General features: G+C 36.9%; 1 protein-coding gene across 2 annotated transcripts in view; it reads right to left on the bottom strand.

Annotated features, from left to right (window-relative positions):
* Positions 1 to 16,911, bottom strand: part of ZNF672 (zinc finger protein 672) — a 34,195-nt gene extending 17,284 nt beyond the window's left edge. For both annotated transcript variants that reach the window (XM_069076713.1, XM_069076712.1), the window contains exon 1: positions 16,618 to 16,911. The gene's annotated coding sequence lies outside the window, so the exon portion shown is untranslated. The remainder of the gene's footprint in view (positions 1 to 16,617) is intronic.
* Positions 16,912 to 16,916: the final 5 nt, after the last annotated feature.

The raw sequence follows: 16,916 nt of genomic DNA on the forward strand, positions 1-16,916 counted from the left end.
GTGTGTGTGTGTGTGTGTGTGTGTGTGTGTGTGTGTGTGTGTGTGTGTAACTACACTACAACATGGGAGCGTACACAAAAGCTGGGGAGGAGAGCAGGGAATGATTTTCTGGGGTCAAACTGAGCAGAATTTTTGCTGTCCACAAAAGAAGAGAGCCTACAGTGGAGTAGGTGAGGAAGAGGGAAGAACTGAAAAGGAAAGAGGCCTTCTTTGGTGGCAGGAGGGGGTTTCACTGATGAATACTCATCTGGGGATAAAGAGATGGTTTATGAAGGGAGATAGGACCCTGTACTGGGTGTGACCTGAGGGATTCAGTACTTGAAAAGTCTACTCATCCTACATGGAGAGGGAGTCATTTTCTAAGGAATCCTGAATGATCTTGAGAGATATGAGATAACTTGTAAAAGAGCCTCTAAGGTAGCATCTTTTTCTATTATTTAATCCTTTTTTATAATCAACAAACAATAAACACAATGGGATTTTATAATCTCTATATCTTTCAATCAATTGTGAAATGGCAAAGATATAGTCCATTGTTGAATACTGTTTGCAAAAACCTGTTTTTCCCCTCCTTGTAACCTCACTGAAGATGCCCTCAATTTGGGTATAGATATGCCTCACAGAGATTTTGAAGAGACAGGAGAGTAGGTGATGTTCTCTCAGTCACCTTTTTTGGTTTCAATAAGGTCTGAGATTTTTCCCATGCCTTTAATAAGTTCCTCTTTTTTAGTTAACTTATATATCAATACCCTCATAATTGTATTACCTCTAGCACCTTTCTCCTCTGTATATACAGGTAGGTATAAGTGAGAATAATTTTATGGAGTCATATTATTCAAAATCACTCTATTGCAAGTTATAATTACATGTAAATTATGATAACTAGTTCCAGCCCATTATAAAGATGTAACAAAAAATTTAAATAAGTTCTTTTATCTATTATTAGCATAATGTAACAGCAAAAAATAAGAAAAACGTATTTCTCACTCAAGTTTATTATAAATAAGAAGCAACATTAAAAAAAAAAACTTTTAAGTTACTGATTATGGTACCTAGAGATAAGCCTACACTTATGGTCAGATGAAAACATCATTATTGTTATTTAAAATACTTTAGACACGTAGACTGAACTGTCTTCTCTCTTTTTTTAGCTTTTCATACACTGGTAGGTACGGAGAGCTTTATCCATATCTCCACAAATTTGCATGCTTATATTCTCACAGAGTGAGTCAAGTATTGTAAGGTTCAGAATTCCCCTGACTAGGGAACCCTGTAACTCTCCATAACCATGGGGTATTCTTTTTATACCAAAGGAAGGGCCAAGTATCTACAGATTGATTATAGGTAGTATAATCAATCATTATGAATACTAAATAGGGTCAGTTTTCAGTCTGGCATGGCAGCCAGATGCACAAGGAGCACAACTTGCTATTGAGTGCATCACTCCTGATTAGTGCATATTTTTCGTTTTTCTGTTAGTAATGAGTTTGGGGGTTAAGCCAATGTTATGCCTAAACATGTAAGTCACAAATATTCTTGTTATGGCTTTCATAGGTGATAGTATCTTAAGTTATGACTCAGTTTCTAAAATATAATTAAGTATCTAAGTTATCATTCTAACAGGTTACCATGTCTGGGTTTCTACCTTTCACTGAATTTAAGATTCTTATGGCTCATTTATTACTATATTTTATGAGTTTTCTCCAATAGGAACCCTACAATCCACCCCTGAAAAACTGCCAATAGTCTTTTTATTTTTAAGCACACCATTTTCACTTTTTAATTTTTTTCATGTTTTCCTCCTTTTGTTCTGTTTCTTCTTTCATGACATGATTTATATGGAAATATATTTTACATGATTACACATAAATAATCTATATAAAATTGCTTATAGTCTCAGGGAGAAAGAAAATTTAGAACTAAAAATTTTATTTAAAAATCATAGAAACGGGATGGCTAGGTGGCACAGTGAATATATTGAGCACTGTCCCTGGAGTCAGGATGACCCAAGACCAAATCTGGCCTCAGACACTTATTCACTAGCCATGTGACCTTGGGCAAGTCACTCAACCCCAATTGCCCAGCCAAATTCCAATTCCCCCTCCAAAAAGCAAAAAAAAAAATTATAGAAACAATTGAAAAAAAACTTTAGAGTTGTTTTTATACATAATTGGACAAAATAAATACTATTTAAAATAAACAGAAATGAGAGTAGCTGCTGCCTCCTCTCTCATCTCCAGCTGTGTTTGGGGGCGAATCATCATGTGTCACCACCATTGTTCTTGGGTTCTCAGTCACTGAAGGACTTAAGGATCAACATGTTGATCAAAAGAGCAAACACAAAGACCACCAAGAAATGCCCTCAGCTTGCCACTTCATATGTGTTCGCTATGTTTGATCAATCACAGATTCAGGAAATTAAAGAGGCCTTCAATATGATGGTTTCATTGACAAAGAAGATTTACATGGTATGCTTGCTTCCTTAGGAAAGAATCCAACTGATGATGAAAGAATCCAACCTAGATGCCATGATGAATGAAGCTCCAGCTCTTATAAATTTTACTATGTTCCTCACAATGGTTGTGGAAAAGTTAAGTGGAACACATCTAGAAAATGTCATCAGAAATGCTTTTGCTTACTTTGATGAAGAAGCTTCAGGAAGATTACTTGGAAGAATTGCTGACAACAAGGGGAGACAAGTTCACAGACAAAGAAGTAGATGAGCTATACAGAGAAGCATCTTCTCATGTTTCTGTTGCTTCTTGTATCTGAATGTCAAATTTTATATTCAACTGGTTTTTTCATCAAGAATGATTGAAAGAGGGTGGCTAGGTGGTGCAGTGAATAGAGCACCAGCCCTGGAGTCTGGCCTCAGACACTTAACACACAAAAAAGATAGCTGTGTGACCTTGGGCAAGTCACTTAACTGCAATTGCCCTCCAAAAAGCAAAAAAAAAAAAAAAAGAATGCTTGAAAGTCCTCTATTCCACTGAATGACCATATTTTCCCCTGAAACATGATACTCAGTTTTGCTGGGTAGGTGATTCTTGGTTTTAATCCCAGCTCTTTTGACCTCCAGAATATCATATTCCAAGCCCTTTGATCCCTCAGTGTAGAAGCTGCCAGTTCCTGGGTTATTCTGATTGTGTTTCCACAATATTCAAATTATTTCTTCCTAGCTGTTTATAATATTTTCTCCTTAATCTGGGAATTCCAGAACCTGGCCATAATATTCCTAGGAGTTTTCTTTTTGGAATCTTTTTCAGGAGGTGATTGGTGCATTCTTTCAACCTCTATTTTGCCCTCTGGTTCTAAACATCAGGGCAATTTTCCTTGAGAATTTCTTGGAGGATGATTTCTAGGTTCTTTTTTTTTTTTATCATGGCTCTCAGGTAGTCCAATAATTTTAAAATTATCTCTCCTGGATCTATTTTCCAGGTCAGTGGTTTTCCCAATGAGATATTTCACATTGCCTTCTTTTTTTTTTCATTTGTTTGGATCTGTTTAATAGTATTTTGATTTCTCATAAAATCATTAGCTTCCATTTGCTCCTGAAGGAATTCTGAAGGAATGATTCTCTTCAGTGAGCTTTTGACATTCTTTCTCCATCGGGCAAATTTGCCTTTTTAAGGCATTCTTCTCCTCATTGCCTTTTTAAAGCCTCTTTTGCTATTTGAGTTTTTTTTAAGGTGTTATTTTCTTCAATCAGGTTGTTGACTCTCATTTCATGATTTTCTTGCATCATTCTCATTTCTCTTCCCAATTTTTCCTCTACTTCTCTTATTTGGTTTTCAAATCCTTCTTATGGTCCTCTGTGGCCTGTAACCAGCTCATATTTTTCTTGGAAGCTTTTGGTGCAGGAGTTCTGACTTGCTGTCCTCCTTTTTTTTAACCTTTTTGTCCCCAAAATAGTAGTGTAAAGTTGGATTGCTCTGCTTGGTTTGCTTCCTTTGCCTGCTCATGTTGCCACTCAATTACTTGACTTTTGAGCTTTTTGCCACAGTAGGACTCTGCTACCAGACAGGGAAGTTTTGTCCCAAATTGCTGGGGTTTTCTCAGATGCCGAAAGAATTATTTGGTTGCCCTCTCTGAAGCCTCCACATGCTCTGGCAAGCTGGTCACCCACCCCAGGACCACAATCCAGATCCAAGCAGGTTAAAGCAAGAGCAATTTCCCCTCAGACTGGTCACTTGGTCCCCCTACAATATGCAGGCCAGGAGCTGAAGCTGCCATGTGGCAGTGGCTCCACAACCGAGGTGCCTCAGCAGCTTCTCCCTCCAGGGGATAAAGGCCAGACTGCACTCCTAAACTACCAGATTCCAAAGTCCACACTGTACTGACCTCTCACTTTGTTTGTAGCATCTGTGGGTTGATAATTCTGAAGGCTGCCACAGCTGCTGGTGATCTGAAGTCCCTCCAGTTGGTGGCTAGTCAGGCTGCCTTGAGGCTAAATCCTCTGACCTGAGAGGGGCTGGGCTCGGCTCCTAGAGCACTGTGCTGGCTGCTTGCTGCCGGCCTACTGGACTATCCTCAGTGGGAGGTAATCTTCTCTGTGTCATTTTGTGGGTTCTGTAGCTCCAAAGTTTGTTCAGAGTCTCCTTTTACATGAATAGAGGAGGTAGGAGCTGGAGCCCCGAGGAAGTCCTGTTTCTACTCCGCCATCTTGAATCGACCATCCCACCCATACATTCTTTCTGAATATCTTCTGCAAGGTCCCTGGGGTGGCTCTATACTGGGGTGTTTAGGGCCTTTTTGGGTACAACCAGGATGATCTCATTTGTAAGTATAAACCACATAAGCAATATAAACACAGATAGGAAAATAACATGACCAATAAGAAAATTACTACAATTATTACAATTTTCTTCCATCCCACCCCTGGGGAGGTGAAAGAAGAACCAATGGCATTTGGGGATTAATGGGTGAGCCGAATTTCTGAATTTAACTTAGTACAGGCCAGCTGAGTTTCTGAATTAGGTTCAGAGACAAATAAATATGGGTTGGGCAGTTTTGCAACATATTGGGGGCGACAGAGAAAAGAATCAATTACAAAGGGGGATCAGAACAATTTGATTTTCTCAATTTCCCCCTCTTTGTGACAGGAAGACATGTACAATGATGATCAACCCACCCCCAATGTCCATTTAGTTAGCAAATTTCATCTTGGAATCTAGACATCCTATTTAGTTGTTTGGTTTCTGGAACATCTTTTCTTGGGGCAGTCTGGAAAATGTCTTGTCCTTAGGGGCAACTCTTCAGTAGAATTGTTTTTTTGGTTCAAATTACTTGAAAAAAGCAGATCTCAACACAAGTTTAGTACAGCATCTCAAATTTTACTTCTTCAGTAACTAGTTCATATTGTAAAGACCAGCTCACACTTTAGAGTTCTGATTTTAAAAACAGAACTGTAAGTAGGAACATCAAAGTAGCTTTGTAAAACCTTTTTTTTATGTGCCCCATTAGAATCATTTATATCTATTTGATTTCAGGTAAGAGTCACAGTTTAACAACCAACCATGCAGTAACAATTACACCTCATAGCCAGACTGAGGAATAGCCAGGTGAGAAACATTCCTGCTCAAAGGAACACAATGTGAAAACTGAGCCAGGAGGATCCCACCTTAGGCTGATGCCATGGTTGTTCTCTTGGCTGTTCCCCAGATGCAGACCTCCTGGTATAACAGGTCAGGATCACATTCCCTCTGAACAGTTTGTGGCATTTCTCTAAAATGATGGATTACTGACTTAAATTCAAACCTCAAAATAAAATCAGTTACAGTCCCAAGAGCTTTTACCTCAAATGGTAAGTTTCACTAATAGCATCTTAGGGCTACATACAGTTACTTTTACTCTCATGGAGTTGTAATAAGCAATTAAAAATATACCAGGATTCAAATACTTAAGAGATTTCACTAAAATTTTTTTTCACTTGTTTTTCTTCTCAAGTTTAAATTCATTCAGGTATAAAGACCAATTATTAGAAATTATTTCCACAGCGAGTAAGAGCACCAGCCCCAGTTTCAGGATGACCTGGGGATCGAATCCGGGCTCAAGACACTTAGCACCCACCCAGAAACACCTGGCCGTGTAACCTTGAGTAAGTTACTTAACCCAATTGCTTTAAAAAAAAAAAGAAAAGAAAAGAAATTATTTCTATATTATATATAAATTTATAAATTCTGAGCAAGGCAAGTTCATTGTTTACTAACTCTACAACCCAAACAAGCTCTTTTCCCAGGGTGGATTCCTTGCCTACACAGATGGTTTCCAGGTACCTGGCAAGTTTACAAAATAAAGGGAATTAACAGGGATCCCAAGAGAAGGAGGCTGATCCTGATGGTCCTGCCTTCCCACACCATGATATTCTTCCTTCAAACTGATGTAAACCACATACTCTCTTGGTGGAATGTCGCCTGTTTTCAGTCTTTAGTTTGTTTTGCTCTTACTGAATTTCCCCTGTACCCTTCTATGGCTACCCACTTGCCAGGATGTCTTTTGGAGTTCCCATATAGCATCATACATTCTGCACCAGTATCTACCAGGGTAGACACAGTTTATTTTTATAGTCCTAGTATATGGTAACTGGTATGAGGGGACTCTGGTCACCCTCTATAGCTCTATATCAGAGGCAACCTTGGCTATCTTTCTAAGGGAGAGGAATTTGGGGTATCCACCCTATCTACCCTTAGAGTGGCTGTGGACTGTGCTCTTTAATACCACCCTCTTCCCCCAAGGTGGAATAGATGAGCCCTGCTGCACACCCTCATACCCCAAGAAGGATTGATCTGAATGGACAGAACCAATCTGGATAAGGTTTTCTTCTCATCCCCACCTTTCTACACACAGTAATCAATTACCGGTTTTAGGTTTTAACACTAAAACAATAACCCCGAATAACTTAGATAACAATCTTACAATTTTCATAAGTGATCGCCAAATTGTTTTAGCTGCAACTTCCCATTAATTACATGCAAAGGTGAAAATACCCAGTTTTCTAAATGTCAGTTACATTATAAGACAGGGTTAACAGGCCTAACAACTAATTTTAAGCAATTTTTCCACCAACTTTTAGTTTCTTTCATTTCATATCTTAATAACATCTACGTTATAAAAAGTTGCTTAACATAACGCATACAAAAGTTTATCAATTTGAAACAATATTATGTGTTTGCAATGAAACAAACCCATTGTCAATCAGGTGACTCCAATTCTGCTGAATGTATTTCCAAATTACCTTACATAGAAAATTGGGTATCTCATCACCACTGCCATTATATACTGGTCACATCTAATTAAGGAATAATAATAATAGACATTTATAGTGTTTGCCCCATGCCAGGTATTGTGTTAGGTACTTTACACTCATATGAAGTAAACTGAGGTAACTTTCTCAAGGTCACCCACTTAAGACATTTCAGATCTATGTATTTTCCCAATTTGTCTTAGTGTCAAATAGATGAGCCCTGAATTCTGACTTATCTTAAGCATCAAATTAGGAGCGACACATTTCACTTAAAATGTGACCAGAAGGAATTCAATTACCTAGATCTATGTTCCAAATGGTATTACAAAGAATGTGGGGTTATGATTTTAATAATAATGATTGTAGTACTATATTTAATACAAATACTACTTATTCCAATCATTTCATATTATGGAGTCCACTGTTTCCAGGCAATCTGCTGCCAAAGATTGAAAATCTGATATTATGATTTAACTTATCCCAATTATCACACTTAAGATCATGTTTTAATTTAGTTCAAATCTCAGTTCCACAATCTCAGAAGGAACCTATAACTCTCTATGATTTCTTCATATGAATAGGAGTCACATATAATTTACATTCAAATTTCCAATTTTATTTTTTTGGGGGGGGGTTGCTTTTTGGAGGGCAATTGGGGTTAAGTGACTTGCCCAAGGTCACACAGCTAGTTTTTGTGTTAAGTGTCTGAGGCTGGATTTGAACTCATGTCCTCCTGACTCCGGGGCTGGTGCTCTATTCACTGTGCCACCTAGCTGTGCCTAAATTTCCAATTTTAACACACATACCAATTTAAAGTTGACCAGTACTTAATTTTAATTTGTAAGACTTCCTAGATTCTAGACAGATATTCCAATAAAACTCAATTGCCTTTTGGTTCTTTCTGGATGCACACAAACTTTTCCTCTTTTTGTGAGCCAAGAAAGGGTTAAGTGACAGTTCTATTCCGAAGTGTACACCTCTTCCCTCTCTGAACTTTCACTGACATGGCCCCCAAACCCATCTTATATCTCCAACCAGTGAAGTGACATTCTTCTCTTTTTGTGAACCAGGAAAGGCTTAAGTGCTAGTTCTATTCCAAAGTGCAAGCCTTAAAACTTTCACTGACACAGCCCCCAAGACCTTCTTTCTATAATCAGTGAAGTGACCTTCTTCTCTTAGATGTGAAGGGAAAAGGTTCCCCCCCACCCTGCTTTTTTTTTTCTTGCCTGTCCCTTTATATCTCAGAACCTAGCAATAGTTCAATAATGTAGAGGGAGAGAAAGAATTTTTTTTGAACTTTTAGGGGTTTAATTACCAAGACAAAGAAAAATTTGCCAGTGTATATTTTGTTTCCTTCAAATTCTGATCCTACTCAAATAATCTTCACTGAATATATTCTATTTCTCTTTCTCTCTCTCCTGTTCACCCATCTAGGCTGCTGCCATCAGGCAGGGATGGAGGGAGAGAAAGAGAATGTCTCACAATTATATGCCTTATTACTTTCCTCTCTACATGCCTAATTCCCTCCAACTTGGTTAACCAACAAACCAGTGTTTCTACATGTTTCTTCTAACAGGAATTCCTTTCTATTTTCAGCCTCTGAGTCTAGGAACTTGGTAGTGGCTTCTCTCAATGCTGTGAGGAAGGGCTAACCTATATTTGCCTCTACTTTCTTCCCTTTTCCCAACCTGATGGAATATAGTTCCATCAGAAGGAACTCTAGGCCTTTTGGCATGTTCAGGAGATTCCTACTTACACAATGGTTCAAATATGTCCAACACAGGGCCATCCCCCATGGAGGCTATCCAGGCATTCCCCCATGCCTATCTCCTCCTCCCTTGGCATTCTATTGGTATCCTGCCTGACTATGCCAATTGTAAGATCTGGAATTCCCCTGACTGGGGAACCCTGTAGTCTCACATAACCATGGGGTGTTCTTTTTATACTAAAGAAAAGGCCAAGTATTTCCAGATTGATTATAGGTAATCAATCATTATGAATACTTACAAAACAGGGGCAATCCTCAGTCTGGGGTGGCAGCCAGATAGTTCAGTGGATGCCTGAAAAGAATCCCCCAAATTCCCATGGTAATTACATAAGACAGACAAAGGGAAGAGGTACTATTGAGTGCATCTCTATTGACTGGTGGATATTTTCGGTTTTCTACTTAGTAATGAGCTTGGAGATTAAGCCACTTCTATGCCCAAACATAAGTTTGTGTATTGGTCATAAACCAGTCACATATAGGTCACAATATTCTTGTTATGGCTTTCATAGGTCGTAGAATCTTTAGTTATGATTCGGTGTCTAAAATATAATTCAGTATCCAAGTAATGATCATAACAGGTCACCATGTCAGGGCTTCTGCTTTTTACAGAGTTTAAGTTTTTAATGGCTTTTATGGCTATATTTTGTGCCTTTTTCCCAATAGGAACCCTACAAGTATAGTTGGATGGCCTCAAACATTATCTAAAATCAATGTTTTAAATGCAATATTTCTCCACAACTGGGCTAAAATAACTTGAAGACCAGTCTTTGAAAATAACTTTAGTCATTCATGCTTTCTTATTTGATCACCTCCATCCTCCTTTCTGAATTCCAGGGATGGGGAGGTCTTGGCTGCTAGTCCCAAAAAACTAAGTGGGTAGTAGTACAGGGTAATTTTCCTAATGAATCCTGGGACAGGCTGCATGCTAATCCATTAGCAAAAGATGACCAGGACCAATGAGTATCAGTGACTATGTAGGAAGTATCATCATCTTCATATACCTCTGATGTTCCAGGTGCTGCTCTATTTCCTGGTCATCTCTTCACATTGAGGGACTCACTGTGAATTGCAAAGATTTGGTAAGATACCATTTAGACCACATCTTTTATTGATCTGAGTTACATAGCAGATATACTATGTTATTTCATGTCTCTGGTATTTATAATCATTTATTTTTCAAGTACCATCATTTCTATCAGAACTTCCATTTAAGTAGAGGCCAAGGCCAAACACCTCTTCATTTTTAATCAAGCTGGAATAGAGACGTCTCCATCATGCTTCTAGCTACATACCTTCACCTCCATACCTTCCTTTCTTTTTCAGATTATTTTTATGCTTCTTAACTGATCTTATTTCACTTCATTACACAGGGTATGGAATTTTCATTTTTACTTTCAATTAAGAAGTATAATAATTTACATTCATACAGTATTTCACGGTCTAAAATTTCTGTATTTATAATCTTATTCAATGCCTAGAAAAAGCCTGGTACGTGTGTCCAAGCATGGAAACCAGACTTGATTAGGAGTTTTAAGTTCAAGTCCTAGATCTAACACTATCTCTGTGACCTGGCTAAGTCATTTTAAGTTCTCTGAGCCTTAGTTTTCTCATTTGTAAAATGAGGACAATAAAACTTGCACAATCAAATTCACTACATTGTTAAGCAGTACCATGGAAAGAGCACTAGATTTGGAGCCAAAGGAGCTATAATCAGATCTTTTCTTTGTCACTCACTAGCTGTGACTCTGGTTAAGTCACCTTATCTTTTGGAAAGTTAAGAGACTAAAAAAGATGATATCTAAACCCATTTCCAGCTCTAAATTTAAGATTTTTATATTCTACCTTTCCCCATCCCCTTTGCCCTCTATACTATTGCCTCCTCCCCCAAAATCACCTTCAAATTTATTTTGCATACATTACATATATTTAAATATATTGCAATATAAATGTTATGCAATATGTGTTCTTTTCCTCCTCTTTTGAACCAAACAAATAGCAAATGAAACGAGCATTTCCATGTACCTTGTAGAAACAGAAATGGTGTTGCATTGAAATTACAAACTCTCTTATGTATAGATATCTTGCTTTTCTTTTTAAGTATATAATAAATTCAACATGTAACTTTCAAAATTGTTGTTTTCTGTGACTCTGAGTTTTTGTTTTTGTTTTTTTAAGCAATCAGGGTTAGGTAACTTGCTCAAGGTTACACGACCAGTTATTTCTGGGTGTGGTGCTGAGTGTCTGAGCCCGGGATTCAATCTCCAGGTCATCCCAACACTGGAGCCAGTGCTCTTACTCGCTGTGCTACTTGGCCGCCCCATCTCTTGAGTTTTTAAAAAATGCTTCAATGACTTTGCTTTCTTTCCCTTTCCTTTTTGACAACCCTACCACTAAACCTCCTCTCCTTTCCACCTTCTTTCCTTCTGAATTAGAAAAAAAAAAAAGAACAAAAACTTTGTAACCAAATACAAGTAATCAAATAATTGGCCATGCCTGAGATTATTCTGCATCTTAAGTTTATTGCCTCTCTGTTAAGAAGTAGGCTTCAGAATTAACTATCTAGAATCCTGGTAATTGTACTGATCAGATTTCTTAACTATTTCAAAATTGTTTACATTTTCAATGTTGTTATTGTATAAATTGTTCTCTCAGTTCTCTTCACTTTACTGTGTATCATACATATAAGTTTTCCCAGATTTCTCTGAAATTGTTCTTTTCATAATTTTGTATGGTGCAATAATATTCCAGTATGATGATATTCCACATAGTAATTTGTTTAGCCTTTTGGTACCTCCTTAGTTTCTAGTTCAGGGGTGGGGATCCTGTGGTCTCAAGGCCATGTGTGGCCCACTAGGTCCTCAAGTATGGCCCTTTGACTGAATCCAAACTTCACAGAACAAATCCCCTTAATAAAAGAATTTGCTCTATAAAACTTGGACTCAGTCAAAAGGCTGCACCCAAGGGCCTAGAAGGCCACATGTGGCCTCAAGGCAGCAGGGTTCCCCCCGCCATTCTAGTTCTTTGCTGCTACAAAGAGATGGCATACTATAAATATTTTTATATGTATGGGTCCTTTTCCTCTTCCTCTGACTTTTTTGGGGTACAGGCCTACTATTGACACCATAAAGTCAAAGAATATGATTGGTTTAGTGGCATCTGGACATAGCTCCAAATTGCTTTCTAGAAAATCCATAGTTCCAAAAATACTCCATTAGTGTTCCTATTTTCCCACAGCCCCTCTAACAATTATAGTTCTCCTGTTTTGTCAGTGTTATAGGTGTGAGCTAGAAATTCAGTTATTTTTATATTCATTTCTTTATTAGTGATTTGGAGCATTTTTTCACACGGTTATTGATAACTTGGATTTCCTCCTTTGATCAATAGCTATTCATTTATTCAAGAATGATTCTGAGTATAGTGGCACATGCTTTATGGTTCTTGCTCTTATATATTTGAATCATTAATGTCTTCATATATTAGATATGAGACTTGTCAGAGAAACTTGCTGCAAATATTTTTCCCCTTTACCTGCTTCTCTTCTAATTTTAGTTATATTGGTTTTGTTTCTGCAAAAGATTTTTAATTTAAATTTTTGTTAATTGTCTATTTTACCTTTTGTTACTCTCTACCTCTTGTTCAACAATAAACTCTTCTCATATCTATAAATCTGTTAAGCAATTTCTTCCTTACTCTTCTAATTTGTTTACATCTTTGGCACACAGTATGAGATGTTGGTCTATACCCAACTTCTGCCAAACTGATTTTCAGTTTTTCCAAAAGTTTTTGTTAACTAGTAAGTTATTTTAATAGCTGGACTAGATCTTTGGGTTTATCAAAAATTAGACTGCTATGTTCATTTACATATGAAATTTACATTCAAATTCTGTACATTGTGCACCTAATATGTTCCACTGATCAACATGTTTTCTAACCAGCATCAAGCTGTTTTGATCATTACTGTTTTATAGTACAGAGAGCTGGTCCTACCTACATTTTTTCATTAATTCCCTTGAGATTTTTTTACCTTTTTCTTCCAGAGGAATTTTGTTATTTTTTTCTAGTTCTATAGAATAATTCTTCTGAAGTTTGATTGGTATGGCACTGAATGAGGAAATTATTTTAAGTAGAATTGTTATTGTAGTTATATTGGTATAGTCTTACCTATAAGCAATTAATATTTCTGCAGTTATTTAGATCTGCCTTTATTTGTATAAACAGTGTTTTGTAATCGTGTTGATATAGTTCCTGTTTGTGTCTTGGCAGGTAGACTCCCAAGTATTTTATATTTTCTGTAATTTTTTTTAACAGAATTTCTCATTCTTTCTTTTCCTGCTGTATTTTTGTTGGTAATATACAGAAATGCTAATGATTTATATGGGTTTATTTTATATTCTGCTACTTTGCTGAAGTTGGTGACTATTTCAATTATATTTTTAGTTTACTTTCTGGATTTCTCTAAGTAAACTTATTATACCTAGCTTTTTTCAGGCTACTTTCCAGTTTTCTCAGCAGTTTTTGTCCTTAACCCAGGAGTTGGGTGTTTGAGGTTTAATTAACATTATGTTACTATATTCATTTGCTTATGTATGTCATATATCTAATATATTCCATTGACAGATCTCTATTTTTTTTAAACTAGTACCAAATAGTTTTGATCATTACTGCTTTGTAGAATAGTTTGAAATCTAGTACCTTTAGGTTTCCTTCCCACTTTTTTTTCATTATTTCTCTTGATATTTTGTACCTTTTGTTCCTCCAGATTGAGAGTTCTTAACCTGGGGTTCATAAACTTGTTTTTAAAATATTTTAATAGCAGCATTACTATAAAACTACTTTCCTTTGTAATCTTATGTATTTTTCTATCCATTATTCTGAGAAAGGGTCCATAGGCATCACTAGAATGTCAAAGGGGTCAATTATGAAAATTGTTAAGTAAAAAAGTTAAGAAGCCTTGCTCCAAAATTTTGTTTATTACTATTTTTCTAGTTCTATAAAGTAATCCTCTGGTGGTTTGATTGGTATGGGAATGAACAAGTTAAATAATTTAGGTAGTATTGGCATTTCTATTATATTGGTTCCACTTACCCACCCATAAGCAATTAATATTTTCTCTAATTTATTTAAATATCTGTATTTATGTGAAGAGTGTTTTGTAATTAATTATATTCAGATAGTTTCTGTGTGTCTTAGTAGACTCCCAAATGTTTTATGAATGGAATTTTTTTTCTATACTTCTACTGCATTTTGTTGGTAATAGTAAATGTTGATTTCTGTGGCTTTATTTTATATTTTGCTATTTGATAAAGCTATTTTAATTAATTTTTTACCTGACTGCATTTGCTTTTCTAGATTAATAAGATCTTTCAAATGTAAAAAAAGTTATAATCTTTTTTTTTTTTTTAATTAGAGGGGTGGAGGATGGACTGATAAACTACCAAATGCTTCCTTATGAAGGGTTGGGAACTTCGCAGGTAATTCTCCATATTCCATTAGAAGCCCAGTGCCATCCCCAACTGGTACCCCCTGGTGACTCCCCCTCCCCTCAATACTTTTCAGCTTCCTTTTAGGTTTTGTCTTCTCCTATAGGTGCTTAATATTTGTTTATTAATGTAAACTGAATCGAAAATCCAGGCCTTGGTCTTTCCATACCACAGGGCAAAAAGCCTGAAATTTCTGGTCTTCATTCTTCCATATTTGGCCACTTGGGGGTGGGAGGTGGGGGGAGAATCATATTACATTGTTATCTTTTCTTTTGTTTTTACAATCTTTCTGGTTTAAATTTTCTTCCTCAGGTGCTGCCTATTCCAAATTCCTTGCATTAAAGACGTTAAGGACCTGGTTACTAAGGAATAAAGTGTGGTAGGAGCAATATCTAAAAAGGCCTATCCCATAGAAGTTAGGCTAATTTTTCTTTTAAAGGTATTTTCTCATCATCTGAATACAAAAAAAAGAGCTCCTGTCAGATCACCATAGTTAATACAGAGGTAGGCAAACTGTGCTTAGCTGAGTTAAGATAGTGCCCTGATTATTTTGTTAAATATTCCTCCCTTGTTATAGCTATGTAAATCTTTCATTAACTATCAGATTTATAAATTTAAAATTTTTTCCCCCCAAATCAAAACTAAATAGCCAGATGATCAGCCGTTAAGTCAGGCCTGCAAAACCATGTCATTGCCCTGCTCAAGAAGCTTCACTGGCTCACTATTTTCTTTGGGATAAAACTCCTTTTGGCATGTAAAACCCTTTACTTTCTGTCTTTCCAGACCAATTATGAATTGCATCAACTCACCAACTAGGTTTTATCCAAATAGGTCTAACTGCTTTTCCCTATGAGGGCATTCCATCTCCCAACTCTATTCCTTTGCATAAACTGTCCTTTAATCCCTTGAAAGTTTCCTCTACTTTTCCACCTCTTGGAATCCCTAGTTCCCTTTAAAGTTCTTTGAGCTCAAGTGCTATTTTCTCAAGAGGCATTTCTTACTTTTTCTAGTTATTAGTTAGTCCTGCTTCCAATGACAAACCACTCCAATATTTTTGCCAAAAAGATCCCATTGACAGTATGGTCCACAAGGTCTCCATGAGTCAGACATGACTGAACAACAACAATCTACCTAGCTGCTCATTCACTTGTTCATTTATTTATTCAATCAGCCATCCAGCCCCTTCTCCCTCTCCCTCTCCCTCTCCCTCTCCCTCTCTCTTTCTCTCTGTTGTTACAAGTTATTACATGTAAAGCTCAAGGGCAGGGGCTGTTCCACTTTTGTATCCCCATCATCTATCACTGTTCCTGTAACATAGTATAACAAACACATAAATGACTGTCGATTGTCTTATATGAACAAATATAAATTGTCACCCATATAAAAGTCCATTTTATAAACATAAACATTGTTTATCTTACCAGTGCTAACTGCTGATCCTAGAGGTTGAATTAACATTTAATCTTGAGTCTTTAATACACTTTTGTTGGATTTCTAATCAGTAGTCAAAATCAATGGAATGTATTAAAAATCTAACAAATTCACATAAAAACAAGTGCTGAAAATGCAAAATCAATTTCTAACGTGTGTATATGTACATATTTATATACATATGAAATCACATCTCTGTCATATGAGTGTCATGGAAGGGAGGGACATAGTTATGTAGGAAACTGGAAAAGTCTTCTTTTAATTAGTATTATTTGATTATTATAAATCAGGGTTAGCTCTTTCGAAGGCACTCTACTAGTGACCATGGGGCAGGGATATGGATAAGTACTCATAGTTTATATTATGTAATATTTAGCATCATTTCACTATGCCACACTAAAGCTTAAATAGCTGTTCAGGGTTTTCATTTTCTTTTGAAAGAGGAAACTTAAATTTACATTATTAAACAATCCCTCATCCCTAAACACAGATACGTAGATGCTTCGTGATTTTCTTCCACCCTCCTAGATGGAATACTGGAAAAGCTGAAAATGGCTCCAAGCCTCAAGCAGAGGCAGCGTTCATTGATTCAATTGGCTACCCACCCTGGTAAATCCAAAGCCCGTCTGAGTGCCCAGGGAGCCATTCTTTGACGTCACCGCCAACGGAAAGAGCCGATTCCTGAAACGTCCTACCTTTTCCTCTGCATCATCGACGTGGCAATACGTCGGCCCCCGCGAGCTAAAACCAACATGGAGGACTCCTCTTTGTCTTCATTTATTCTCTATAAAGTAGCAACGCTCCATTTTGGGAATACAGTCTCTTTTTACTGTATTTTCGGATTTCAATTCTTACTCCCAAGACAGACTCAGGATAACTTAGATCCGATAGAGGTGATTTGAAGTCCACATAGGTGGACGCCATGTTGTACGGAAAACTAGTGCATAGCTGAGATAGGGGGGATTGGGGAAAGACGGAAGTCGATGGTGTTTGG

This window comes from Petaurus breviceps, unplaced genomic scaffold (assembly GCF_028583685.1).
Source record: "Petaurus breviceps papuanus isolate PSGF00001 unplaced genomic scaffold, PetGlider_PUasm1.0 90925, whole genome shotgun sequence".
Classification (NCBI taxonomy): Eukaryota; Metazoa; Chordata; class Mammalia; order Diprotodontia; family Petauridae; genus Petaurus; species Petaurus breviceps.